The sequence below is a fragment of the Mesoplodon densirostris genome, chromosome 1 (assembly GCF_025265405.1).
Source record: "Mesoplodon densirostris isolate mMesDen1 chromosome 1, mMesDen1 primary haplotype, whole genome shotgun sequence".
Lineage (NCBI taxonomy): Eukaryota > Metazoa > Chordata > Mammalia > Artiodactyla > Ziphiidae > Mesoplodon > Mesoplodon densirostris.
In genome coordinates this window covers 235,762,840-235,790,623 of record NC_082661.1, presented here as the reverse complement: position 1 = coordinate 235,790,623, position 27,784 = coordinate 235,762,840, and positions in this window count along the sequence as shown.

The window sequence follows — 27,784 nt, the reverse complement described above, 5'->3', positions numbered from 1 at the left end:
GGGACATGGGTTTGAGTCTTGGTCCGGAAAGATCCCACATGCCGCAGAGCAACTAAGCCCATGCGCCACAACTACTGAGCTTGAGCTCTAGAGCCCGTGAGCCACAGCTACTGAGCCTGTGTGCCACAACTATTGAAGCCCATGCACCTAGAGCCCCTGCTCTACAACAAGAGAAGCCACAGAAATGAGAAGCCCACACACCACAACAAAGAGTAGACCCCGCTCGCCGCAACTAGAGAAAGCCCACACGCAGCAACGAAGACAAAACACAGCCAAAATTAAATAAATTAAATAAATAAATTTTTTAAAAAAAGGGACATTGGGTCCTGACTTAGTCTAAATCCCAGAAACCTAATGCCACAGGTTTATTATACTTCGTGAGAATGAAATTCATTTAAGTGAAATACCTCAACTTTTAAGCCAGTATCTGAATCAAAAAAGTGAAAGCAAGCTTTGAAAATTATACAGTATCCATTTTCCCAAGCAGCTTAATTTTAAATCAGTAATCCATGTTGATGTATAATAATACACTTTTTTAAAAAATAAAATGAATATTTATTAAGTGAATGAATAAAACTTGGCTGCAGGGCTTCCCTGGTGGTGCAGTGGTTGGGAGTCCGCCTGCCAATGCAGGGGACACGGGTTCTCACCCTGGTCCAGGAAGATCCCACATGCCGCGGAGTGGCTGGGCCCGTGAGCCATGGCCGCTGATCCTGTGTGTCCGGAGCCTATGCTCCACAATGGGAGAGGCCACAACAGTGAGAGGCCCGCGTACTGCCAAAAAAAAAAAAAAAAAAAAGTTGGCTGCACATTGCAATCACTGGGGACTCCAAGTGACTACAAATGCCTGGGTACCTCCCTGGATACACTGATGTCATTATTCTAGGGTGTGGCTTGGACGTCAGGTTTTTTAAAAATTTTGTTTTATTTTTTAAATTTAAATGTAAATTTTTATTTATTGAAGTATAATCGATTTACAATGTTGTATTAGTTTCTAGTGTATAGCAAAGCAATTCAGTAATACATATATATATACTTTTTCAGATTATTTTCCATTATAGGTTATTACAAAATATTTTTGTAATAACAAAACAAGAGTTTTGTTATTACAAAATACAGTTCCCTGTGCTATACAGTGGGGCCTTGTTGTTTATCTATTTTATATATAGTCGTGTGTATCAGTTAATCCCAGATTCCTACTTTATCCCCCTTTCCCCTTTGGTAACCATAAGTTTGTTTTCTATGTCTGTGAGTCTGTTTCTGTTTTGTAAATAAGTTCATTTGTATCATTTTTTTTTTAGATTCCACATATGTGATATATGATATTTGTCTTTCTCTGTCTTACTTCACTTAGCATGATATTCTCTAGGTCCATCCATGTTGTTGCAAATAGCATTATTTCATTCTTTTTTATGGCTGAGTAATATTTCACTGTATATATGTACCACATCTTTATCCGTTCACCTGTTGATGGACATCTAAGTTGCTTCCACGTCTTGGCTATTGTAAATAGTGCTGCTATGAATATTGGGGTGCATGTATCTTTTCCAATTGGAGTTTTTGTCTTTTCCGGATATATACTCAGGAGTGGGATTGCAGGATCCTATGGTAACTCTATTTTAGTTTTTTTAGGAACCTCCATACTGTTCTCCATAGTTGTACCAATTTATATTCTCACCAACAGTGTAGGCGGGTTCTCTCTTCTCCACACCCTCTCCAGCATTTATTATTTGTAGACGTTTAATGATGGCCATTCTGACCAGTGTGAGGTGATACCTCATTGCAGTTTTGATTTGCATTTCTCTAATAATTAGTGATGTTGAGCATCTTTTCATGTGCCTGTTGAGGCCATACCTTTTAAAGAAAAACTATTAAAATAAGGTGTCTTCTTGTCTCTCCAAATCCCTTTGAAAATTACAAAGCAAAATGTTTTATCTTCTAAGATAAAAGCAGACCCTTTAAATGCACAGGACTTATTAAATTTCTTTTGTGTTCTCTACCAAGAAAATTCAGACACAGGGCCTGTTTGATAACCAGGCCACGGCTTCCTGAATTTGCAACTAGTGGATTGTCCAGAAGGGGGCACTCGTTCCCCAGGCGACTCAAAGGACGCTTGACGGGGTGAAGCAGAACGGCTAAGAACAAAACAGACAGGATCCACCCAGAGGACTGAGAACAAAAGGGAACATTTTTTAAAAGCAAAAGAAACTCAATATCTAATGCTGCCTCCTGTAATCTCCACAAACAGCCCAGAACTAGGCCACAGCTTGTCACAGACAGGCTGAATTCTGAGTTATAAAAATAAACTAGAAAAGACCTGGTTTTTTTAATGATATTGTTTGCTTAGTGTAATAAATTCCATCCTAGTAACACCTATGTATTCAACAGCCGGTGTTGCCTGACTTGTGTTTTCCCAGAATGAGATGCACTCAGACATTGCTGAATCCAAAACCAATAGACTTAAACATGAATCATGCATTTGGTGGGACAAAATATAGGTGCTCTGTTTGGTAAGATAGTGGTCAGACACTCAGCCTCCCCCGAATCAGGCCCCGTGGTGTCCCTGGCTTCCTTCTGGTTTACTACTGAAAACACGTCCCGTCCACATGAAGAGCTTTCCTCAAATAATTATGCTTTTAAAAACTTAGAGCAAATTTCATGGTCCGTTTTTAAGAAAGCAGTAAGCATTCCTCAGCAAACACAAAGAGAGGAATATTTCAGAGTAAGCAACTCAAAGCAAACAAATGGAAACCCAGTCCCTTGTTTACTTACAGGTCTTTAAGCTCCTAATATTGACATTAGTTCCTGAGGTCTCCTGTGCATGTTCTTTTCTATAGCAAACAAGAGTGCTTGAATCTATAAAGAGGCAGGTTTTGCTGCTCCAGAAAGATGCGTTATTTGTCCCCCCAAGGACAAAAGACAAGTAAACAGTTCGGAAGAGCTGACAGGCTGAGTTATTGGGAGCAACGGGCAAGAAGTCTCGATTAGCAAAATAAGCTCCTTTGCATAAGCTATAGCGATGCATTACAGAATGCAGGATAATGACCCAGAACAAGAGACGGACAATCGGAAGATTACAGCGTCTGAGAAGGATTCAGCTACAGCTTTTTCTTAGGGTCTGTGTGAAAGTATTACCTTGAACTTCAGCATGCCTCTCCAAAAGGTATTTTTAGAAGCAATTATGTTAAAAGCTTTGAGCTCCTTGGAGTTTTATCTATACGGCTATCTCTTGGCCTAAGGGACCTTAAGGTATTGAATTAAGTGAGTTTCCTCTTAAAAAGCAAGAGCTTCTATATAGAAAGACATCAGCTACACTTGCAGCTCACAAGCTGGAACACATCTGAAGAAGGCCAGGTGCTCTGGGGAGGAGGTGAGAGTGTTTGCTGTCAGCAGTCATTTTCCCTCAAGCGATAAATTGATGTATATATATATATAATCCATTCTTTTTCAGATTCTTTTCCCATATAGGTTATTACAGAGTACTGAGTAGAGTTCCCTGTGCTCTCCAGTAGGTCCTTGTTGATTATGTGCAGACTGGATAAAGGGCTCATCCCCTTCCAGGATGGTCTCTAGGAAAAGAACTAGACGGCACATAGGGGAGCCCGCTGCCGCCTTCCTTCCCCGTCCTTCTTGCTTTCCTCTCTGGATGCGCCCAGGCACCCCGCGACGACCACCTGCAGACCCGAAGCCCGTTCAGCCAGAGCTCGCCCTGCCCTCAGGTCACATCCTCCATCAGTGACGTTTTCAACTTCTGTGACTTCCCGCTCTTTTTCTAGTACAGGAGGTTTTATCTTGGGGCCTTAAGGATGGATGATTTCAGGGTCTGGAATGCCTTGGAGTCATATGTGAGAGGGGTGGTTATAAAGCTGTACATTGTCTATTCACAATAGCCAAGACATGGGCATGTCCATTGACATTAATGGGTAAAGAAGATGTGGTATACATATAAACAATGGAAATACCACTCAGCCATAAAAAGAACGAAACAATGCCATTCACAGCAACATGGATAGACCTAGAGCTTATCATACTAAGTGAAGTCAGACAGAGGAAGACAAGTACCATATGCTATCACTTACACGTGGAATCTAAACTATGACACAAATGAAGCTATCTATGAAGCAGAAACAGACTCACAAACATAGAGAACAGACTTGTGGCTGCCAAGGGGGAGGGGGTTGGAGGAGGGATGGATTGGGAGTTGGGGGTGAGCAGATGCAGGCTATTGTATATAGGATGGATAAACAACAAGGTCCTACTGTATAGCACAGGGAACTATATTCAATATCCTCTGATAAACCATAATGGAAAATATGAAAAAGAATATACATATGTATAACTGAATCACTTTGCTGTACAGCAGAAATTAACACAACATTGTAAATCAGCTATACTTAAATAAAATAAATTAAAACATAAAAATGTGCATTGTTTTCCTTAGAGGATGAGCTTAAACTTTCATTGGCTTCTCAAAGGGATTTATAGCTCCTGAAGGGCTATGGAAATCACCCCAGAGGGACTGTGGGGGAACAGAGGTTGGAGAAGCCGCATTGACTCAGGGACTTGACAGGCAGAAGAGCCCCAAAGAGCTGACAGAGCCTCCCATCCCACGATGCCTAGGAGACCAAGGGACCTCAGAAGTCATCCCATCCAAGTCGTTGATTTCATAAATAAGGAAACTGAGTCTCAAAGTCACCCAGGGTGGACCTAGGCCAATACCTGGGTCCCTAACTCTCACCTGGGGAGCTCCTTCCATAATACCACTCAGGATGATCAAGTTCCTCTAGTTGTGATCCTGGAAGTTGTGGGGAGACGTGGCAGGAGAAAGATGGCCTCCCACATCATCAAGGTCCGTTCCGACTTTACAGGGTTTACATAAGCAGCATGTTGTTGGGAGCGTGGCCTCTGGAGTATGGGTGTGAGTCTTAACCCTGCCTCCTCTATGTGATGTTAGGAAAATTATCTCACTCGACGTGCCTGCGACGTGGGAATAATAGTAGCACGCACCATATAAGATTCTGCTGTGAGGGTTAAATGAGCATATATCCCATGTATACAGAAAAGGATCTGACACGTGTCAAGCACTTGGTCTCATCCTCCTCTGTTATTGAGCACCTATTATATTCGAAGCATCATAAGAGATACTAACGATACTAATCAAGACAAAGACACAATTTATTCCCTTCAGTCAGGGGTGGATTGTGGGGGAACCACGGTTAATTAAAATGCATTGTGACAAGAGCCTCCTCGATAGTGGTTGGCCCTATGCCCTTGGTAACTGGGAGGGGCACCAACACCTAATGTCTTACATTTTTCCTGAGACTCGAAATGCAAACCTACACAGGTAAACCACAGTCTGCTCTGTGGATCTACCTACCAAGGGATCCTGGAGTGATGAGGGAACACCATATACCAATGCAAACATCAGGGGCAGGGCTGACAGGAGCTCTGGGTGGCAGTTTGGGATTGGATGAAGCAGCAAATTTGGGGGTGAGGGCCATGGGCTGGGGAGAACCCGGGCGTGAGGACCAGATGCTGCACCAGCTGCCAGAACATCCTGGGATCTACTTACAGCCCAGAGCTGATGGCCAACAGGTGCAAAGACAAAGACAAGCAGAGCTGGGCTGACTTCCTCCATGGTGGCTGTGTATTCTGTGATCCTTTTTGAAGGCATGTGGCCAGGACCCCAAGCCTACCAACCCTCTGGGTTAAGTATAAAGCCCTCTGTATTAGTTGGGGTTCTCCTGAGAAATAGAACCAATAGGACGTGTATATACAGAAAGAGATTTATTTTAAGAAATTGGCCATCCCACTGTGGATGCTGGCAAGTCTGAAATTTGCAGAGCAGGCCAGCAGGCTGGACACTCAGATGGGAGTTGGGGATACAGTCGTGAGTCCAAGGGCTGGAAACTCAGGCAGAGTTTCTTTGCTGCCACCTGGTCTCTCTTCGGGAGACCTCAGTTTTTGTTTTTGTTTTTTTTCTTAAGGCCTTTGACTGATTAGACGAGGCCCAACCATGTTGGGGAAGATAATCTGCTTTTCCCCAGGTCGACTGATTTCAATGTTTATCACATCTAGAAACTATCTTCACAGCAACATCCGGACTGGAGTTTGACCACACAACTGGGCGCCGTTGGTCCTACAGCCTCGCCGACTTGACACAAAGTGAACCATCACACCCTCTGACGCCAACACTCACCAAAGGCTGTAAGCCCACGTGAAGGCAGAGGGAAGGAGAGCCTTTTAAGTCTAAAATCCTAGCAAATCTGAACCTTTTCTTCCAACTCTCGGTGACCTTGTCGCCTCCTCTGCAAAGATGCTCCTGGTCCTGTGCCAAGAGTATGTCCCGGTCCCCTGTGGAGCCCGTGTCCCCTGTGGAGCCAATGTCCCCTGTGGAGCTCGTGCTCTCTGTGGAGCCCGTGTCCCCTGTGGAACCAGTGTCCCCTGTGGAGTCAATGTCCCCTGTGGAGCTAGTGCCCTCTGTGGAGCCCGTGTCCCCTGTGGAGCCAGTGTCCCCTGTGGAGCTAGTGCCCTCTGTGGAGCCAGTGTCCCCTGTGGAATCAGTGAACTTCTGTGGAGCCAGAGTCCCCTCTGGAGCCAATGTCCCCTGTGGAGTCAGTGTCCTTCTGTGGAGCCAGTGTCCCCTGTGGAGCCGGTGCCCTCTGTGGAGCCAGTGTCCCCTGTGGAGTCAGTGTCCTTCTGTGGAGCCAGTGTCCCCTGTGGAGCCGGTGCCCTCTGCCTGCCCCATGACCCCGTCAGCTCTGGGTTGTAACCATGTTTATTCTCCCGACCCTGTGTTTCATCCTTGGACCCCCAAGGGCTTAGCTTCACTCCACCTACTGCGCACAGCAAGCGCTCAACAAATGTTTATTCAGTGATCAAGTTTCTGCTTCTGGAATTCTGCCTGAGCCTACAAGACTGGGGAAGAGAGGAATTCAAGTTCCCTGGCAGACCTTGATGCCCAGAGAGCCCAGCACCCACGGAGGCAGGAGCCTGTGTATTTGTGTTAAACCTTGAACTTACCCAAGCCCATGTCATGTCACGTGATGAACACGACTCTTCTATGTAACGTGCTAACAGAAATGCATATTTGTCTTATTCACCATCAGACAGCAGCTGTGAGTCCCTTCCTCAGGAGTGGGAGTTCAAACTAAGGATCCTGATGCGGAAGTTTCCAGACTCAGTTCTCTGGGCTTGTCTCTTGTTCATTCCTTCCTGTACCCTAAAAGCATTTCTTGGATGCTGACTGGCCCAGGAACATAATCCCAGTCCTCAAGGAATGTATGGCCTAAGGCTCAAGAGTTCCCTTATACCTTCATAAAGAAATGCCAGATTCACTTGATATTTTGCCATAAGGAAATATAGTGAATATTGGGTCAAAATGTATGCTTTTTCAATGACTTCACCTTTAAACTTGACACCAAGTCAGTGCTTTGGGCATGGTGAGGCACTGGGCCACTTCAAATTTGTGCCATTTCTTCTCTAGCAAAATGTGAGATATGAGTGTCCCATATCAGGCTATAAATTCTGACACTTTAACCACAGCAAACTTGGAAAAACCCAAAGTCAGGGAAGGAAACTCCCTGCTCTCCCCCTTTCTCTGGCCAGTGCTTCCAAATTGAACTTGGAAAACCGGGGTGGGGGGGGGAGGAGAGAAAGTTTCCTTTGTAATTATCATAAGATTAGCACATTGTGGAATTTTAGATTACAAATTAGAAAAGGAAATTTGTCCAGAGGGATGCTTTATAAAACCCAATATGGGGACTTTCCTGGTGGCGCAGTGGTTGAGAATCCGCCTGCGAATGCAGGGAACATGGTTTCGATCCCTGGTCCGGGAAGATCCCACATGCCGCGGAGCAACTAAGCCCGTGCACCACAACTGCTGAGCCTGCACTCTAGAGCCTGCAAACCACAACTACTGAAGCCTGCACGCCCTAGAACCCATGCTCCACAACAAGAGAAGCCAGCGCAATGAGAAGCCTGTGCACTGCAACGAGGAGCAGCCCCCGCTCGAGGCAACTAGAGAAAGCCCGTGCACAGCAACGAAGACCCGATGCAGCCAAAAATAAATAAATAAATAAATTTATTAAAAAAAAAAAAACCAATATGTCTCAAAGTACAAAATATCCTTCAGTTGCATCTTGCCCACCTGTACAATGTCACCCCTGAGAACTCTCTCTTTTGCTGTCTGCGTGCTGATGAAGCGTGGGAGGTGAGCATTTCATTCCCATGTCTGGCTCAGGAGGGCACAGCTCATGAAGTCCTAGCAGTGTGCATCACAAAGCAATGAAACTAGATTTGAGACATTTTCCAAATAAAGTACAATATTTAAAACATCCAGCTATTTCACGTCTAAAGACTTGCATTTTAGCTGTAGGAGTTAGACTGATGTGGAATTTTAAGTCAGTAGAATCTGGAGAGCAGTGTTGAAAACACCACAGCCTGGGCTGAGGTGACCTCTCCCCAGTGATGTGCTGGTAAATGTTTCACAACCAGCTCTTCCGAAATGCTGTGTGTGTATATAAGCTTATCACACATTTTCTTGATTTAAAGGGTGTGTATAACATACAATTTACAAATAATAATTAAATAGACTCCTTACAGTAGATTTCATATCACCACTTGACTCCTCTCACAGAATGCGTTTGTTGAGTTTTGCAGGCCACGTATATCTGTAGCCAATCTCTGTTGGCAGTCCAGTCATGATTTGACAACTGGAGTTGCATTGTAACCTGCTAACTCATTTCCTAATAGATTTATTGTTATAAAATCTGGTACGTGACTCACAGTTAAACTATTTCTCATGCTTAAACAGATTATATTCATTAAGTTGAAACCTCTTTCAGCCTCAGCACTAGATATGACATACTTTTAAGTTTAATCTGCATTATTAACATTTTCTCATCACCTTCTTAATTCTAGACCAGAGATTGACAGACTATGGCCAATGGGCCAAATCTGGCTCGAAGCCCATTTTGTAAATAAAGTTTTATTAAAAAATAGCCACACCCATTTGTCTCCATAGTATCTGTAGCTGCTTTTGCACTGCAGGGGCAGAGATGAGTAGTTACAACAGAAACCGTGTGAATCACAAAGCTGAAAATACTATCTGGACCTTTAGAGAACAATTCTGTCAACCCTTGATCTAGAGGATCAACAAATGATAAATCAAGCCCTGATTTGTGGTATTAACAGGCTTCCATGATGTAGGTACTCCCACCGCAGTCAGTTTCAAGCTACCAACGAGACGTCACTGAATGCAGAGCTGGGAAGAATTGCTGAGTAGAAACCATCACACAGAAATCCAACCATACAGATACAGTAGACGTAAATGGCCTCAAGACCATAGAGAACAGTAAAATGTTGTCCAATACTTTGCAAATGACAAGTGTTGAGTTTTTATTACCTGTGTTTTTATTATAATATATTTAATTGTGAGTTTCCATAATTTAATTTTTAATAATGGCTGTGTTTAGCGACTGGCTCATAAAATTCCTAAACATTTAATAATCGGTTCTTATGAACTGATACAGACCAACTCCAGTACACCACTGCCACTGCCCTAAACTAAAACTCATGGGAATGCTGGTTAAACTAGAACATATCAACTATAACAGGCGCTAGAAACAAAAAGGGAACTTGGAGCCGGAGCTGGAGTGGTGAGTGAGCTAGAAATAGGAGAGTGGGCCAAAGGGCCAGGGGACGTCAAACCCTCAGGGTTGCAGGACCTAATGCCCAAACGGGGACGGCAGCCATGTCTGGGCGTGTGCAAGATAACTGAGACCCAGTGTTAAACAGGGGCCGTGGAGGGCAGCCCCTTTCTGTAAAGAGATTAGAAAACGACCCAGCAGCCCAAGTAATGGCAAGGAAGCATGCCTCAGGCCTGGGCAGATTTTTTTTAATCTTAATCTTATTAGAGTATAGTTGATTTACAATGTTGTGTTAGTTTCCAGTGAAAAGCAAAGTGATTCAATTATACATATACATGTATTCATTCTTTTTCAGATTCTTTCTCATACAGGTTATCAGAGAATACCGACTAGAGTTCCCTGTGCTATACAGTAGATCCTTGTTGGTTATCTATCTTATATATAGTAGTGTGTGTATGTTCATCCCAAGCTCCTAATTTATTGCTCCCTCCCACCCCCGACACGTTTCTCCTTTGGTAACCATAAGTTTGTTTTCTATGTCTGTAAGTCTGTTTCTGTTTTGTAAATAAGTTCATTTGTATCTTTTTTTTTTTTTTTTTTTTTTTGTGGTATGCGGGCCTCTCACTGCTGTGGCCTCTCCCATTGTGGAGCACAGGCTCCGGACGCGCAGGCTCAGCGGCCATGGCTCACGGGCCCAGCCTCTCCACGGCATGTGGGATCTTCCTGGACTGGGCACGAACCCGTGTCCCCTGCATCGGCAGGTGGACTCTCAACCACTGCGCCACCAGGGAAGCCCTGTATCATTTTTTAAAATTAGATTCCACATGTGAGTGATAGCATATGATATTTGTCTTTCTGTGTCTGACTTTACTTAGTATGGTATTTTCTAGGTCCACCCATGTTGCTGCAAATAGCATCATTTCATTCTTTTTTATGGCTGAGTAACATTCCATTGTATATATACACCACATCTTCTTTATCCATTCCTCTGTCGATGGACATTTAGGTTGCTTCCATCTCCTGGCTATTGTATAATAAATAGTGCTGCAGTGAACATTGTGGTGCATGTATCTTTTTGGATTATGTTTTTTTCCAGAGATATGGGCAGAATTTTTTTGGTCTCTTATGAGAAATCAAAATCCCAAGCTTGTGTCCAGTGTGGATGTGAGGTCCAAACTCATACTATGTGCAGGTTGAGGGGATTACAAGTCAAAAATTACTATAAAAATTGTTCCTGGACCAGTGAAGTCCTAGGCCCCGGGCAGAGGCTAACATTTTTTCTCTGACAAACAGGTTCCAGGTTCCAAGTCACAGATTGGGAGAATGCCCAGAAAAATAAAGACTCCTACAACTCAATAAGAAAAAGACAAACAATCCAATGGAAAAATGAGCAGAGTATGGAATTAACAATTTGCGGAAGAGGAAGTATGTATGACCATTAAATAATGGGGGGGAAAACTCTACCTCATTGGTAATCAAAGAAATACAAATTTACATAACAAGGGCCTAGCATTTCATACCTATCAAATTGACCAAATGTTAAAGATGCTAAAACCAAATATTGGCAGGGTTGTGGGAAGGTCAGAAGCCTCAGCCAGCACCGGTGGGGATGTACAAGTCACCACCACAGGGGAGAGCAATTTGTTATCCAAACAGAGGGAGTGGAAAACGGAAAACGTCCATCCGTTGGGGTGGCTAAGTAAATTGTGGCAATATTCATACACTGGAATACCACGTATCAGATAAGATGAACCAAATCGATGTATTAATATAGATATATTTGGAAATACTTAATGTGAAACAAACAAATAAAATGTGCAAGGGGCTTTTTGTACCTAAAAAGGAACCGAAATACCATAGAGTATGGTATATAAATAAACACACTAAACAACAATATATATATTGAAGTTATAAAACCGTGGGTGAGGGACGCATACCAGTTTCAAGGTCATTACTTCTGGGGAGGAAGGAAGTGAAGGAGATAAGTGGGATGGCAGTGAGGGCTCCAGTTGTATTTATAAAAATTTCTTTCTCTCCAAAAATGCGTGAAGGAAATATTGCAAAATGTTAAAATGTGTTCAGTACTAATGTTTGGCATGTGGGTATCTGTTCAATTATTTTTTGTGCCTTTTTTGTGTGAGTTTGAAAACTTTTTTGAACAGTGTCTAGGAAGCAGTCATGGCTAAATCCATCCACTTGATAAATTGTAGGAAATTGGAATAGAAGACCCTCCGTCTCCATCTATTTGGCTCCCTTATTTTATTTTATTTTATTTATTTTTCATTTATTTTTTTATTTTTTTTTTGCGGTATGCGGGCCTCTCACTGCTGTGGCCTCTCCCGTTGCGGAGCACAGGCTCCGGACGCGCAGGCTCAGCGGCCGTGGCTCACGGGCCCAGCCGCTCCGCGGCATGTGGGATCTTCCCGAACCGGGGCACGAACCCGCGTCCCCTGCATTGGCAGGCGGACTCTCAACCACTGCGCCACCAGGGAAGCCCTGGCTCCCTTATTTTCGAAGACAGAAAAAACTGTGGGGCTAATACAGTGTTGAAACTGAACTATCTGAATATTTTCTGGCACGGATTTTGCCCATTAGGGGTGACTACGAGATACTGTGAAATAAATGGGAAATGCCCTCAATGAAGGTTCCTTTGCTGCGCATTGTTTTATCATTAGTTCCCAGGAACGTGTATGGACTGAGGCCTGAGACTTCCAATCCTGTCCCTGCCGTGTTTCCCACGGCTAGTCCGGGTGTGCTTTACAAATTAGAGTGGTCAACTGTCATCTCCAAATTACTAAACATGCAGTTCCCTTGGCTTTGCTGCCAAAGACACTGATGGGGTGGGGGGGGGGCAGGGCTGGTGGGGGCTGGTGATGGGTTATTTTTAACGTGCACCACGTCGATGGGGCGGCAGCCTGCAGAACAACAGCTCCAGCCTTTTGGCCACATTTGCCAAGTACCTGCCTTGGTTTCCTCTTCTTTGAAAAAAAAAAAAAAAAAAAAACAGGGGCTAAAAGGAGGCCTGGCTTACTGCTGGTGAACATGAGACCTCAGAAACCAGGGCAAGGCTCATCACCCAACCTCATGGAAAAAAAAAATACAGACTAGTCGCCAAAATGAAAGTAGATTATATATCTAGTTAGAAATGGAAGCAGCAAGTTTCCACTGTAGGTGCCAGGGTGGCGGTAGGGTGGTAAGTTAATGCTTGAAAGAAAGGGGAGTCTGGTCTCCCCCCCCCACCTTCTTGATGGGCGGAGGGAGAACATGAGGAAGAAACCAGCTGAGAAAGTTCCTGCTGATTTATTCACAGCTGGGTACTGCTGTCTTATCACTAATTCATGTTTGCAAACTGCTCTCAGACTCTCTGATAAAAAAAGGGACAAAATATCGGCAACATGTTCATTATTATTACATTGTAGGAGAGGCCCAGCATGAAGATGAAGATGGCCACTGACACCCCAAAGGCAGAACTCGCTAGCAGGATAGACAGACAGAAGGACAGACTGGTGGCCAGAACTCCAGAATGATATAAACTAAGCCTTATGTGACACACCCTCCACCCTCCAAGCCACGTTCCTTTTCCAAAGTCTCAGACAGGGTCTGTAACTAGCTGCCATGGCTGGTGGCATCTGTCACCTTGGAGACTGATGAACTTTGGGGGAGGCCGTTGAAATGACCCACATGGGAAACCCAGCAGCTGGGAAGCCAGGGCACAGGCACCAACCCAGGCTCAGCCAGGCAGATCCATCTGCCTGGGGCCTTGAAACTTGAGTTAGTGAAGCAAAGAGTCAGGGATGAGGAGACCGTTTTCCAGGCCATGACCATGATGCCGGCAGAGCTGTGACCATGTCCAGAGTGTGGTGTGGGCGGAATCTTCGCAGGCAGTTTCTAGGGCACGACTGTGGCTGAGTTCTGCGTTGGGGTGCCCATGTTCCCACAGGTTTCATTCCTCCACGTGGCTCTCCGTGAGCTACCCAGAGTCCTTTCGGTACATTTTGTTTTTCTACGTGAATCAGCTGGTGTTGGTGTCCATTGGTCACATCTAAGAACCCTGGTGAATTCAACCAATGCTTCAGAGATGAGAAGAGTTCCAAGTAAAGGAAACCACCTACTTAAAAAACAATCACCATAACTGACCCCAGAGATGATAAAGTCAGGAGCTTCAAAGCCTCGTTTGTTATTCATGATGAATACATGTCAAAGATCTCTACACATTTAGGAAGTGGTATAAAGCCTTTGACTCCTGTTCTAAGACTTTATCTCCAGAAACATTCCCACAAAGACGGTGCTAGCTTTTGGGCTTGACCTACACAAGCATGATGGTGGTAGCATTTTCTGGAGCCTGATGGAGGAAATAGGGTAGGTGGAGGGGGTGGCAATCGAGGGTGCCATTTAGGAAATGTCATTTGAGTTGCCCCTGAAGTATCTGAAGGAGGTACCAAGCTGGTACTTGGATGAGTGTAAGAGTCTGGACGTTAGAGGTATTCAAATGAAGGAATAAATTTGGAAGTCATCAGTAAATGGATGAGGTTCCAAGCCATAGATGAAAACACCTAGGAAAAAGAAATTGATAGAGAAGAATGACAGGGCTTATGCAGAGATCAGGGAGAGGGTGACCCGATGAAGGAGACTGGTAACAAGTGTCTGGTGGGATAGGAGCAAATGCTGAAGGCTATTGGATCAGGGGAAAACAAGAGAGGAGAGTGATTCAAGGAAAGGAGGTGGGCAGCTGTGTATATTGCACCTTCCAGGATGGTTATACTACATGGACGTTGGAACTGACAACACGGAAGTCATTGATGACCTTGATGAGAGGCGTTTCAGGGGAGTGATGGAGCCTGAATCCAGACTGGAGCGTATTGGAGAGTTAATTGTAGGTGACAACGTAGAGGTAACAGTGTGTTGTAGACAACTTAGTGGAGAAGTTTGCTCTGAAGCAGAACAGAGAAAGGCGAGGAAAGCTGAGGGCCTGTGGAGTCAAGGAAAGACCACTTTTCTTGAATAATGGGTGATTCCAGCCCATATTTGTATGTTAGTGGGAATGATCCAGTAGATCATTGGAGATTGATGGTACAAGAAAGAGAGAGAACAGAGGAAGGAAGTTCCCTTCATTCAACAAGCATTCAGTGTTCACACATGTCAGGTGCTGTTCTGTGTGCAGGTCACAGAGCACTGAATGACCCCCACAGGGCTGCCACTCCCATGAGCTTCCATTCTGGGGTGAGTTCAGGTGAAGGGATGGCTTTGGACAGGTGTGAGACAGGTGTAGATGTGGGTACGTTTGCAGGGTAGGGATGGGAAGAGAACTGAGCTCCCGTCTGACAGCTAAGGATAAGGCAGGTCATGAGCTGACATTAAAGGTGGGGGAGGAGGTCACATGAGAGCTGTGAGGAGCGAGGAGAAATGTGCCACCACCACCTGGGGAAAGTAAACTCAGTGAAAACCAGTGGGGCAGCCACGTAGTGCCCATGGGAGGTGTGTGGTCCTGGATGTACAGTGAAACCAGTCAGCCTGGTTGATTGTGTGGTTTTTTTTCTGTCAGGGTCAGCTGCTCAAGGGCAGGCTGGTAGAAGGTCCATGTTTGAACCACTCAGGGTTGGGCTTTTGCCACAGGAGTATGGCTGAGAGAACAGAGGGGCATGGGAGTGGAAGAGGCCTCCCAGGGAGAGGCTGGAAGGATGGACCTTGTCATCTGAGCAGGTAAGCAGGACACTGATGAGGGAGGGAGACGGATAAGACACAGGGAGGGAAGGTGGGGTCTTCACTGAAAGAGTCCTCGGGGTGAGGTCCGAGGGCACAGAGGAGAGCCAGGAAGATGGGAGATAGCGGCCGGGGAGGAGGACGTTTGAGACTGATGTCTTGGAGGCGGGGGGATGCTCCTTATGCCAGGTCTACGGTGTGCCCGTGACACACGAGGGGTTGAATGGTAACCCCCAAAAGACATGTTCACGCCTTGGAAACTGTGGCCGTGACCGAATTTTGAAAGTCTTTGCAGATGTAATTAAGTTAAGGATCCTGGATTATCCGAGTGGGCCCTAAATCCAAGATGTGTCCTGATACCAGAAAGAACAGGAGACAGACCCACAAGAGGAGGCCATATGAAGGGATGGGGGCACAGCCACAGTCAAGGAACAGCAGAAGCCACCGGAGGTGGGAAGGGGCAAGGAAGGGTCCCTCCTAGGGCCCTCGGGGGGACTCTGGCCCTGTCCATAGCTTGATTTGGGACTTCTGGCCTCTAGAACTGTGAGAGAATCAGTCTGTGTCCTTTTAAGCTGTCCTGTCTGTGGTTCCAACAGCCCCAGGAAACTGATACAGGACTTAGCAGCTATGGTGCTGCTTGCCCTCCAGGTGGGTATAAAAGCCACTGAGGCTGATGACGGGGTGGTAGTTGAGGGGCAGTTAGCGCATCGGAGCCGGAGTTATGCATGAGGAGGAGGAGGGGGAAGGGATGTGTGCACGGCCACAGGTCAGTAAAGACGGCGGTGAGGAGAGGCGGGCCGTGATGCCGCTGCATGACACAGCTTCACACAAGCTGGCGTTCTTAATGGAAAAAAAAAAAAGAGAGAGAGAGAAATAACTTGGAAATAGCAATGGGGGAGGCCTCCAAGGGAAGCAGGGTCCGGGGGGACACAGTCTGGTTTCAGTCAACACAGAGATGGCAGGAACACTGAGAGGAGGGGCTGGAAGTGTGGGATCTGCCAATCACAGCAGAGCAGGGGTGAGGTGAGGGGGCGATGGGTCCACTGAGGGGAGATGGAGGGGGAACAGGGGCAAGTCGGGGACCAGTGCCCGGAGGCCGGCAGCATGGAGTCCTGGGCCTTGAGAGGGCGCCGGGCTGTGGGTCGGGGGCCGTGCTTCTGAGCACGTGACTCTGGACCTTGGGGGCTCTCCAGCACGCAAGCTGGCTCCTTAGCTTCTCACCATCATTTCCCAAGCACAGAGCTGAAGCATTCAGGCTCGCTTGTCTAGATGAATGCCCAGATTGTATCTCAAGATTTATATTAATGTATGCCTAACAGTGAGAGGTCTGTTAAATAATCATGGTACTTTCACACGATGGAAACTTCTGCAACCATTACAATGTGGTTAAGAATATGGGAAAATACAATAAATAGTTAAGTGCAAAAATTGGGTTACAAAACATACAATATGATCCCAGTTTGGCAAAACAAACAAACAGAAGTTTACCTACGAGCATACGTAGGCCTGGAAGTAGACTATACACAGAAACAGCAGAAATAGTTCTCTGTGGAGAGGAGTATGAGAATCTTAATTTTCTTCCTACATTATTGTATTTTCCAAAACTGACAATGAATGTTTATCACTTTTGTGATCTGAGGGAAAAAGGAAGAAAATTTGTCCTAATAGCATGTTCAAATGTATTCTCCTCTCTCTCTCTGAGAGGAATATTTAAAGAAATTTTCAAAAAAAAGACAAAAAGAAATTTTCAAGGTTCCTTTGGTTCACAATGAACGTGAGACTTCTTCCTATCACAGCTACCCCTCGTACCTGACGCCCAAATCAGGTGCTCCTTGAACTTGATCTTGAGCTATCCCTCCAACACGGGATCAAAGGACCTGGAGTTGGAATGGCCACAGTGTTCTGGATCTGTGGGCCGTTTCTACAGTGTCCCAGGTGAGTGGCCTCCTGGACAGGAGCTGTTCCCATTTGGATATGACACCTGCCACATGTGCAGCCAATTTTTTTTCTTCTGAGACCTGCCCGCCCTCATCTGGTACCTTTAAGGGAGTTCAGGACCCTTAACTCCCTTAAGTTTAAGAGTGAAGGCTAAGGCTATTAACCTTCATTCCTCTGACGGTAACCCTGGCTGCTTCTGAGTTGTGGCGGTGACCCTCCCAGGGCCCTCCCCTGCCCCCACCCCGGCTCCCACTCCTCTCCAGCTCCCCCATCCCGGCCCTTGGCCTCAGATGCCCTTTCTGGCACTGCTCCTGCCTTTGGGACTCAGCCAGTATTAACTCTTCTTGGGTTTGGACTTAGCCTCTGGCTCTTTCTGCTCCACTCGGCCCCAACAAGATGCTCCCACCTCTCTTGGACCCCTTTGGACAATCTCTCTCACCCCCTCTCTAGTTGGGTCTGTGAAATCAGGGAGAGGAGGAGGGAAGAAGATTTGGATGGACCTCTTGCTATGTGTCTCTAGTAATTTGCATTTGGTTCATATTGGCCCATCTGTTCAGAATTTTTAATTTAATTCAGTTTCAAGCCCTTTACAAATATGATCTGCATGTTGTCTCTGCCCTCTTGTTTTAAATTAATTAATCTATTTATTTATTTTTGGCTGCATTGGGTCTTCGTTGCTGTGCCCGGGCTTCTCACTGTGGTGGCTTCTCTTGTTGCAGAGCACGGGCTCTAGGCGCACGGGCTCAGTAGTTGTGGCTCATTGGCTTAGTTGCTCCGCTGCATGTGGGATCTTCCTGGACCAGGGCTCGAACCCTTGTCCCTTGCATTGGTAGGCAGCTTCTTAACCACTGCACCACCAGGGAAGTCCCTGTCTCTGCCCTCTTAAAAGACATTGACGCGTTTGTTGAATGCGCTCAGGACAGAGCCCAGGGGCAGGTCTCTAGAAAATTCCCATAGGACCCAGTAATTGAACCCGTCTAACATCGATGGTCTGGCCCTCATTCCTCTACATTTTGACAAGTCCAAGGTCAAGGGCCTTGCCGAAATCCATAGTTCTGCCATAGTTCTTCCTCAATCCCTCTGCTGCTGATGGACTTAGAGCCTCACCCTTCCAGTCTGTACAGTGAGGAGAGTGGTAATACTGGTCTCAGGCCATAGTGAGAGCGCATATGTGAAAGCACTTAGTGGCTCCCAATTTATGAGTGTCACCCAAATGGTGGTAGTTGACAGTTGAAACCCTACCGAGACAAGGCTGAGAGGCCGGTGTGACTTGTTTTTGGTGATCTGTGCCCCTCCCAGTGATCTTGATTTCTAAATGCTCACAAATCATCCATTGAATAATCTATTGTAGACTATTGCTAGCAATTTTTAAAAAATCAAACTCAATGATCTATAGCTCATAAAAGGAATCCTTTTCCCCCTTTGAAAGTTGAAGTAAACTTGCATACCCCAATGTGTCACTGACATGGTAGTAGTTTCCAGACTATGTAGAGAACTCCAATGAACCAGTAAGAAAAAGTTAAACAGCCCAATAGAAAAACTGACAAGGTCACGGATAAGCAATTGACAGGAGAGGAAACCCGAATACCAAAGATGCTCCACCGCATTTGCAAGCAGGAAAATGCAAATTCAAATCATGTTGAAAAACCATTTCTCACCCTTTAGATCAGGAAATATGAAAGTCTGACGATTCCAAGTGCTGTGGGGACATGGAGGATGGGAACTTCTCACACTGCAGTGGGTGGGGATTGGGTGGCTCTGGAGAGCAACTGGTGACATCTAGTTAAGCTGGAGGCATGCAGGCTTCCCATCCCCCCACCCTCACCTCCTGCCCAGCAAGACAGAACCTCAGTGTAGACTCGAGGTCAGTTCTTGCCCACGCGCCCAAGGAGACATGGACCAAAATGTTCACAGCAGCATTGTTTATTAGGAGAAAAAGTGCAGACAACTTAAATGTTCATCAAAGAGAAAATAGATTTAAAAACTGTGGTATATCAATACAGTGGAATTCTATACTGCAATGAAAATGAATGAACAAGAGAGGGCATATAAGGAAGGCATCTAAACCCTAGTAATGTTCTGCATATATTTTTCAAGCTAAGTGATGGTTATACAAATGCTATCACTTTGTAAAAAATTCCTTGAGCTGTACCTTTAAGATTTGTGAATCTTATTGAATGGCTGTTACGCTTCAATAAAAAAGTGTACCAAGTATGAATGAACGTGAACTACACGCATCTGTATAGATTGATCTAAAAAACCCAGGGTTAAAGAAACAGATATCGCTGAAGGTGACATAAAGTATAAGGTCTAAAAACTTGCCAAACAATTGGGTAAGTTGTTTACGGATACACACAGAGGTGGCAAAAGCAAACAAATATGCGTCAGGGTGCAGAGCCTCAGGGAACAGGTTTAGAGGGGCACAGGAAACCACACACCTGTAACCTTTCATTTCTTATGCTAGGTGATGAGCACACAGGTCTAGTATTATACTAGTATTTATATTTTTGTGTAAGTAAAATGTTTTATTGAAAACTTTTTATGAAAAAATCAGGATACATTCTGTCTGTCTCCAGTTTTCTGGTTCCCTCCCTTTCTCCAGGATTCTCACAGGTGACCCCAGAAGCCGAGAGTTCTGTCTGCCTGTTTTTCTCCTGCCAAAGGGAGGTAGTGGTGAGAACTCTGGAGCCAGACTGCCTGGGCTCAAATCCCAGCTCTTCCATTTGCTGGCTGTGTGACCTTGGGCAAGTGATTGAACCTCTCTGTGCCTCAGTTTACTCATCTAAAAACTGGAGATTATAACAACACCCATCTAACAGGGTTATTGGTAGATTAACTGAGCTAAGACGTCGTGCCTGACAATTGGCCTGCACCACATGCGCTAGTTCTGCTGGACTCGCCGGGCCAGAGGTCTGCTAACCTTCACTTCACTCTCATTGTGCTGGTCCACTCTTTCCAGCCCTCCTCTTAGCAGAAGGCAAAACAAAAAGAGAACAAAATAAAAGCGCAGCATTCCCACATTCTGTTTTCTTCGTGGTCCTTCCCAAGTGAAGACCTGTTCCTCCCCCTTTTACCTTCTTGCTCTGAAATCCCACTGTTGTCCCCTTTAGCTGTCTTCTCAAGCGTGAGGACCATCTGGGCCTACCTCCCTGACCTTCTGCTTCAGAGAGCATTAATTATCGATATTTTGTTGGGTCCACGTGGTGTTTTAAAATATTTGAAACAGTTGCCTACATGTATAAATTAGGAGAGTTCCCATTAGAGTCTGGATCCTTAGCTGCTGTTGAAAAACTGTACCATCTGGAAACACTGGGCCCACATCTCCGTGTGGCAACCAGGATTTGGGCAGAGAGCCAGCCCCAGCGAGCTCCACATCTCTCCCGACTGCCTTACCAGGGTGCCACCCACAGAGGACAGGTGTGCCCCGTGCCAGCGGGCCTGACCAGGGCGCGAGGGCCACTGAAATGTACCCAGGCTCTGCCCAGCAGGCTGTGGTCCTGAAGTGAGGGTGCACCCCCCAGAAGACAGGTCCCCGTTTCCTGAATGACAAAGATGCCATATGGGCTTGAGGCGGCCCTGCTCAGTCCCCTGGGTTGCCCTGGGCAGTTGAGTTGGCGAGTGTCCCTTAGACTGGAGATCCCATGTCCCCCTCATGGGACCATTCTGTTCTGAGTCCTTCTGCTCATCTTTAAAATGTGATCCCCCTGTGAAGTGTATCTACCCTTTGAGGTCCTGTGAGAAAGCAACCGAAGGTGACTCCTTTGTGGAGAAAATATTTCATTGACCTTAAAGCATTCATCTGAAATTCCCTGGAAACGTGAAATCTGTGATGGGTATAGGCTGGCACTTCTATGGTACCTGTGTCATCACTTCTGCCTCCAGAGCCTGAAGAGCCACTACTAAAGAATCCCAGATCCCCTGCCTGGGTGCCCAGAGGAGGGGGAGGCTTTGAGGGGCGTGGAGGACAGAGGGGGCTATGCAGGAGGGCAGTGGCTCAGCGCACCCTGTGAGGATGGCAGCCCCAAAGGCCCCTGAGATGTTTGGAGCCTCTGGAGTTTCTCCATAATCGCATATGTCTGACCCTCATCTGTTTTTCTCGGTGATTTGCCAATAATAAGCCTTAACCCAACGGGAATAAATGCAGATCTGTGGAAGCAACAAGACAAAAGCTGAGCCTTAAGACTGTCTACTCAGAGGTGATTTGGGGAGAGGGTTGGTGGCTGCAGCTTTGATAGCTGACAAGGAAGGGAAACCGACCAAATCCCAGGCTCTCTGACAGCAGGGGGAAGCAGCCTGGGTCTGCGAGGAGGCCAACGGGCTTCTAGAGACACGGCCTCTTTCTCTAACAATAGGTTCCTTCATACTTCTCTGCTTGGAATTTTACTTCTGAGAAGCTCCCTTTTTTCTTGACTATTTTCTTTTTCAGAATTTCAGATCTTAAAATCTGCCATTCTAAAGTCAGTAATCTCTAACCAAAATGTCAGACCTCCTGCAGACCCCCGTGTGAGGGCTGCTCTGTTATTTATTCCAGGACTATGTCTGGGGTCCTTGCGGAATCAAGGCACCACTCCCCCACCCTGCCAGAGTCACCAAAACTTTTCTCCTTTGGCCCAAATTAGATGCAGAGCAGAGCTTTCTCCACTACCTCTGGGAGTCACTTTACCAAGCCCTCAATGCTCACATGAGAGTTGCTTTAACTGGGACTTTGTATAAATTGGAGGTAAAGGAGGATATTGGGACATGATTTGCAAGCAGCTTGAGGTGGCAGACGTACTCAAGTCTCTTTTACTTTCAAGTTTCAGGTTTAGTGTTTTTTTGTACCTTTCTTTCAAAGAAAGAACTGCAAACCCAGTTATCAGATTTCTGCTCAGGACTGAATACGCACTAATGGGCTGCCAGGGGGCGGGATGGGGTGGACCAGCGGGCTGAGGGGAGCTGTTTAACTTTCACGTTTTGTTTGCCCTGATGTGGATAAAGCCTGCAGCGCCGGTAACTGCTTACTGTTTCATGAAGAAATTAAAGAGAAAAAGTGCTTTCTTTCTTTTTTTTTAAAAAACTATCAGAATATAGGTGGAAGAAAAGTAGTTAAGGGAGAAACGTAAAAGGCAATGCAAGTCTAATGATATTTTTTACATTTAGTGAATGGACACAAAAATCGAACTGAAAGCCAATTCAGTCAAGTTTCTGCTATTCTGAATCCCTACAGCCCAGACCTTGGTTCCCATGTGAAGCCATTTGAGAATAGAAAAGGAGCACATTTAAATTTTTTGTATGCTCTGGACTGAACGTTCGTGCCCTCCCCCCCGCCACCCCGCCGGTGTTCATATGTGGAAACACTACCCCTCAGGTGATGGTGTCAGGAGGTGGAGTCCTTGGGAGGTGATTAGGAGTAGACGGGGTCGTGAGGGTGGAGCCCTCATGAATGGGATCAGTGCCCTTGTGAGAGTCAGGAGAGAGCCTGCTTCCTTCTCTGCTCTCCACCATGTGAGGATACAATGAGAAGTAGGCATAACTTAGCCCATTCTGATGAAGGCAGAAAGTTACACAGTCGACCCTCAGTATCCATGAGTGATTGATCCCAGGACCCCCACGGATAACAAAATCTGAGGATGCTCAAATCCCCTATACAAAATGGCATAGCATTTGCATGCAACCTACACACATTCTCCTGTATACTTTAATTCCTCTCTAGATTACTTATAATACCTAATACAAAGTAAATGCTATATAAATAGTTACAGGTGCAAATTCAAGTTTTGTTTCTTGGAACTTTCTGGAATATTTTTTCCAAATACTTTCAATCTGAGGTTTGTTGAATCTGTGGTTGCAGAACCCACAGATATAGAGGGACGACCATACCTACCAATAAATATATAAGATTGTATGCACAATGGACTACACTTCCCAAATTAAAAAAAACAAAGTACATCTTGGGTCCTGTCATCACTTTCTCATGATACTGTCTTTTTTGCAATGAATAGATCTAGCTCTTTGTGAGGAAAAAAGAAATAACACAGACTGAGGTAAAGATGTGGCGAGAGCAGGCTGGAGGTGAAAAGAAAGCACAGCAGAAGAGCAGGCATTTTGATTTGGAAGTATTACAGTCCTGATTTTGAGGTCTTCATTGAAACCCAGAGCTCAAAAAAAGGCTTTACAGAGGAGCTGGGTTTAGTGGAGAATCTCTGAACCAGGTTCAGACCCAAGTTCCCAGGCTCCATTCTTCCTTTTTTTTGTGCAGTACACAGGCCTCTGATTGTTGCGGCCTCTCCCATTGCAGAGCACAGGCTCTGGACGCACAGGCTCAGCAGCCATGGCTCATGGGCCTAGCCGCTCCGCGACATGTGGGATCTTCCCGGACCGGGGCACGAACCCGTGTCCCCTGCATCGGCAGGCGGACTCTCAACCACTGCGCCACCAGGGAAGCCCTCCATTCTTTCTTTACCGTCGTACCTGTCGCTTTACCTGTGTAAAAGGATAGTAAAATCCCACACCTTCACAGCAGTTTCAACGTGCCTGTCCGTGTTCTAAGCACCTTGTGCATGTTGAACCATTTGATGTTACAACAGCCCTTCCACGTTAGTACTATTATTACTCCTTGCCTAGACTGAATAACAGCCCCAAAGCTATCAGGTCCTAATCCCTGGAATCAGTAAATATCACCTTATATGGAAAAAGAGTCTTTGCAGATGTGATTGGGTTAAGGGTTTTGAGGTGGGGAGACTATCCTGAGTTATCTGGTGAGCCCTAAATGCCATCACGTGTTCTTATAAAAGAAAGGCAGTGGGAAATTATAGACACACAGAGGACGAGAATGCAACATGACCCATGGAGCCCGGATTGGGGTGATGGAGCCGTAAACCAAGAAATGCTGGCAGCTACCAGAAGCTGGAAGAGGTAAGGAAAGGATTCTTATCTAGAGGCTCTGGAGGGATACTGATTTCAGACTTTTTGTTTCCAGAATTGTGGAAGAGTAAATTTCTGTTGTTTTAAGCCATCCTGTATGTGGTAATTTGTTATACAAACTGGAAATCTGTTGCAGCGGCCACAGGAAACTAGTATATCCCCATTCTACAGATAAGGAAACAGAGACACAAAGAGATTAGGTGACCTGCTTGGGCCTCCCAGATGGTGAGTAGCATAGCCTGATCTGGACCCAGATCAGGTGTCTCTGGGCTCTGAACGCCTCTGCCTACTGCTGAGAGGACACGGTACCCAATGGTTGCCAGGACCCTGCTTTTGTGCCTAATGTGAGCAGCTTTGCCCCAGGGGCAGTAGGGGGTCCTTCAGTGCCACCTTGGCCACGTGTTCCCCACAGTTTAGCCACCATCCCCTGGCACTGGTGTCTCCGTGGTCCGTACAGACCTGGTGTGCTGCAGAAGGTCACCCTGCCCGCTGGCAGTCATCCCTCGAGGTCCACGTCCTCTAGAGACCAGCACTCTGGTAGAAGCGACAGCACCCCCGGAGAGTGGGTGCAACTCCCCAGTTGCAGCACCTGGAGGTTTCTGGTGGGTTCTGGTCTGGGCTGAAATGTCATGAGAATTAGATTTATATATGATCCTGGGAAGAAGAAATGAGAACAGATGTCAGAATTTGGCTCTTCCTTTATAAAGCTATGAATACAAACCTATTGGGACCAGGTAGGAGGCTAAAGGGGGAGCTAGTGTTCTACACTGGTGTGGGCTCTGCAGACACAAGCTCAAGACAAGCAGGGGAAAGTGTGCCACTCGAAGAAAAGTGCTGCCCAGCCTCCTTCACGCATTTGTCCCTTTGGCTAATTCCTTACAGCAGAGACTCCCAGTATCTGTTCCCCTCTTCTTGCCTCCCAGTAGAGGCCCTGGTTGTAGCTGGGCAAAAGGCTGCCCAGAAGAAAGACCATGTTTCCTCACCTCTCTTCCAACTAGGTGGGGCCATAAAACTAAGTTCTGGCCAATGAGATGTAGGTGGAAATGTGTGAGACTTTTAAGACACAAACTTAAAGTGTGGGACGTGCCCTTCTCTCTCTCTTCTTTCCAGCTGGTGAAAATCCCAACATAATGGCTGGAGCCCATGCAGCCATCTTGAAGCAGTGAGGTGGAAGCCTCCTGTAGAGGGTGGTGGAGGTGCAAGAGAGACTGGATCCCTGAAGCCTTCTGCTCGGCACAGATTGCTTACCTTTGGTCTTCCTTACCTGAGACCACTGCCATTCAGGATTTTAGCCTCAACTGAGAGACCCTTCTCTCCACAGTCGTAATCACTCTTGTTTGAATCTGAATCATCACAGAGATTCTTTGCCTCCAAATGCACCTAAGGCAGCCAACTTTGTTTCCCCCACTTAGAGAAAGCAAAGAGAAGACATATGTCAGGGGCGGGGGGAGGGAGGAGTTCTGGTTCTGCTTAAATTAAAATGAAGCTGAAATACAAAAGCTATTTTTAGATAACGTTAAAGCCATGCCTGTGACGCCTCGGTCGCCCATTTGCTGAGTTAGTTGAGCTGCCTTATTGGGCTGTTTCAGTTCTGAAAGAGGAAAAGGATGTATTCAAGCACGTGCAATGGCTGCTCTGGGGTGGTAATTATGTGTCTGCCCTTGTGTGTATGCCTGTCTTGTGTCGCAGCGTCTTAGATCCCCAGCTACATGGTAACTGAGCAGGCACCGCATCTAATGCGTGTTTTGTCTCCATCGTAGTACCCAGCACACGGACTGCCTCCTATAAACGTGCTCACTGGGATGACTCGTGTACACCTTTATCAGAACTGCTCTAGATATGTCTGCACATTTACATACGTCTCACTTTGTTTCCCTTCTGCTGGTTTACTCAAAGAAATGTCTAATAATCTTAAAAATTTCTTCTCTAAGCAATCTTTCATGACTTTCTTCTCTGGTCTGAGAATTAGACACAAGTAAGTTTGTTTTTTGTTTTGGGGTTTTTTTTTGCAGTATGCGGACCTCTCACTGTGGTGGCCTCTCCCGTTGTGAAGCACAGGCTCTGGACGCACGGTCTCAGCGGTCATGGCTCACGGGCCCAGCCGCTCCGCAGCATGTGGGATCTTCCCAGACCGGGGCACGAACCCATGTCCCCTGCATCGGCAGGCGACGCTCTACCACTGCGCCACCAGGGAAGCCCGCAAGTTTTTGACTTGCAAATTCTAACTCAGCAGCTGACTGCTTCAAGCAGAGGCACCTATGTTCCTTTGCCTGTCTCTCTGAAGACCCCTAAAGAAGAATAACTCCATTCTTTAAAAATGCAAAATTTCTCTTTTTTTTTTTTTTTTTTTTTTTTTTTTGCGGTATGCGGGCCTCTCACTGTTGTGGCCTCCCCCGTTGCGGAGCACAGGCTCCGGACGCGCAGGCTCAGCGGCCATGGCTCACGGGCCCAGCCGCTCCGCGGCATATGGGATCCTCCCAGACCGGGGCACGAACCCGTATCCCCTGCATCGGCAGGCGGACTCCCAACCACTTGCGCCACCAGGGAGGCCCAAAATTTCTCATTTTGAAAGCACCTGTATTGTAATTGCCTTTTACAATGATTATATTATACAAAATTTGTTGGAATTGCATTAAAATAGCCATCTGCCAGCATAAACACACTTTAACAAATGCATACTGTATTTATATGCTATCTTGCAGTTTTTCTTTAATGATTTTACATTTCTTATACTTCCTGCAAAGAAATTTACTATTGTATTATGCTATTTCATTGTGAGTTAGGTTTTCGAAGATGTCTTGTCCGAATCCTCAGCTACATGCTTTAGCCTTACTATTTATAACCAGAACAGAAATGAAATCGGTGCTTCCAAAACAAACCTTCCAGCTTCAAAGGTCAGCTCGTCTGAACTGAGTCTCACAGTTTACAGATGTGGGAAGCCCTCCTGAATGGGGCCGGCCCACCTGAGAAGTCTCATGATGCTTGGAGGAAGCTCCCAAGACAGTGGTGATCAGGAACACGGATTCCAAACTACTTCTTACAACAAATGGAGGCCATGTCCACCCTCTAGGGCATAGGGATAAACTTCAGGGATTGATGCATAGCCAGTCACTGACAAACCAGGTAAGCTTGCTGAGCCAGTCTGTGGAACATGTTTTAATTTTAGCTGCTCCACATCAACAAGCAGGAGGATTTTTTTAAAAAGTCATCTAATTAAAGATGGAAGGGGGGGCTTCCCTGGTGGCGCAGTGGTTGAGAGTCCACCTGCCGATGTAGGGGACACGGGTTCATGCCCCGGTCCGGGAGGATCTCACGTGCCGCGGAGCGGCTGGGCCCGTGAGCCATGGCCGCTGAGCCTGCGCGTCCGGAGCCTGTGCTCCGCAACGGGAGAGGCCACAACAGTGAGAGGCCCGTGTACAACAAACAAACAAACAAAAAAGATGGAAGGGGGTTAAGACAAAGCAGCCAGGATACCCTTCGCCTACTTAATGAATTCTGCATTGGTGCCCACATTAAAAAGCGCCTGGGCAGAGTCATCCATAGCCCCCAGAGCTGAGGTCGGGGGGCGGAGGCCCCTCAGGGCTGCTTCTACA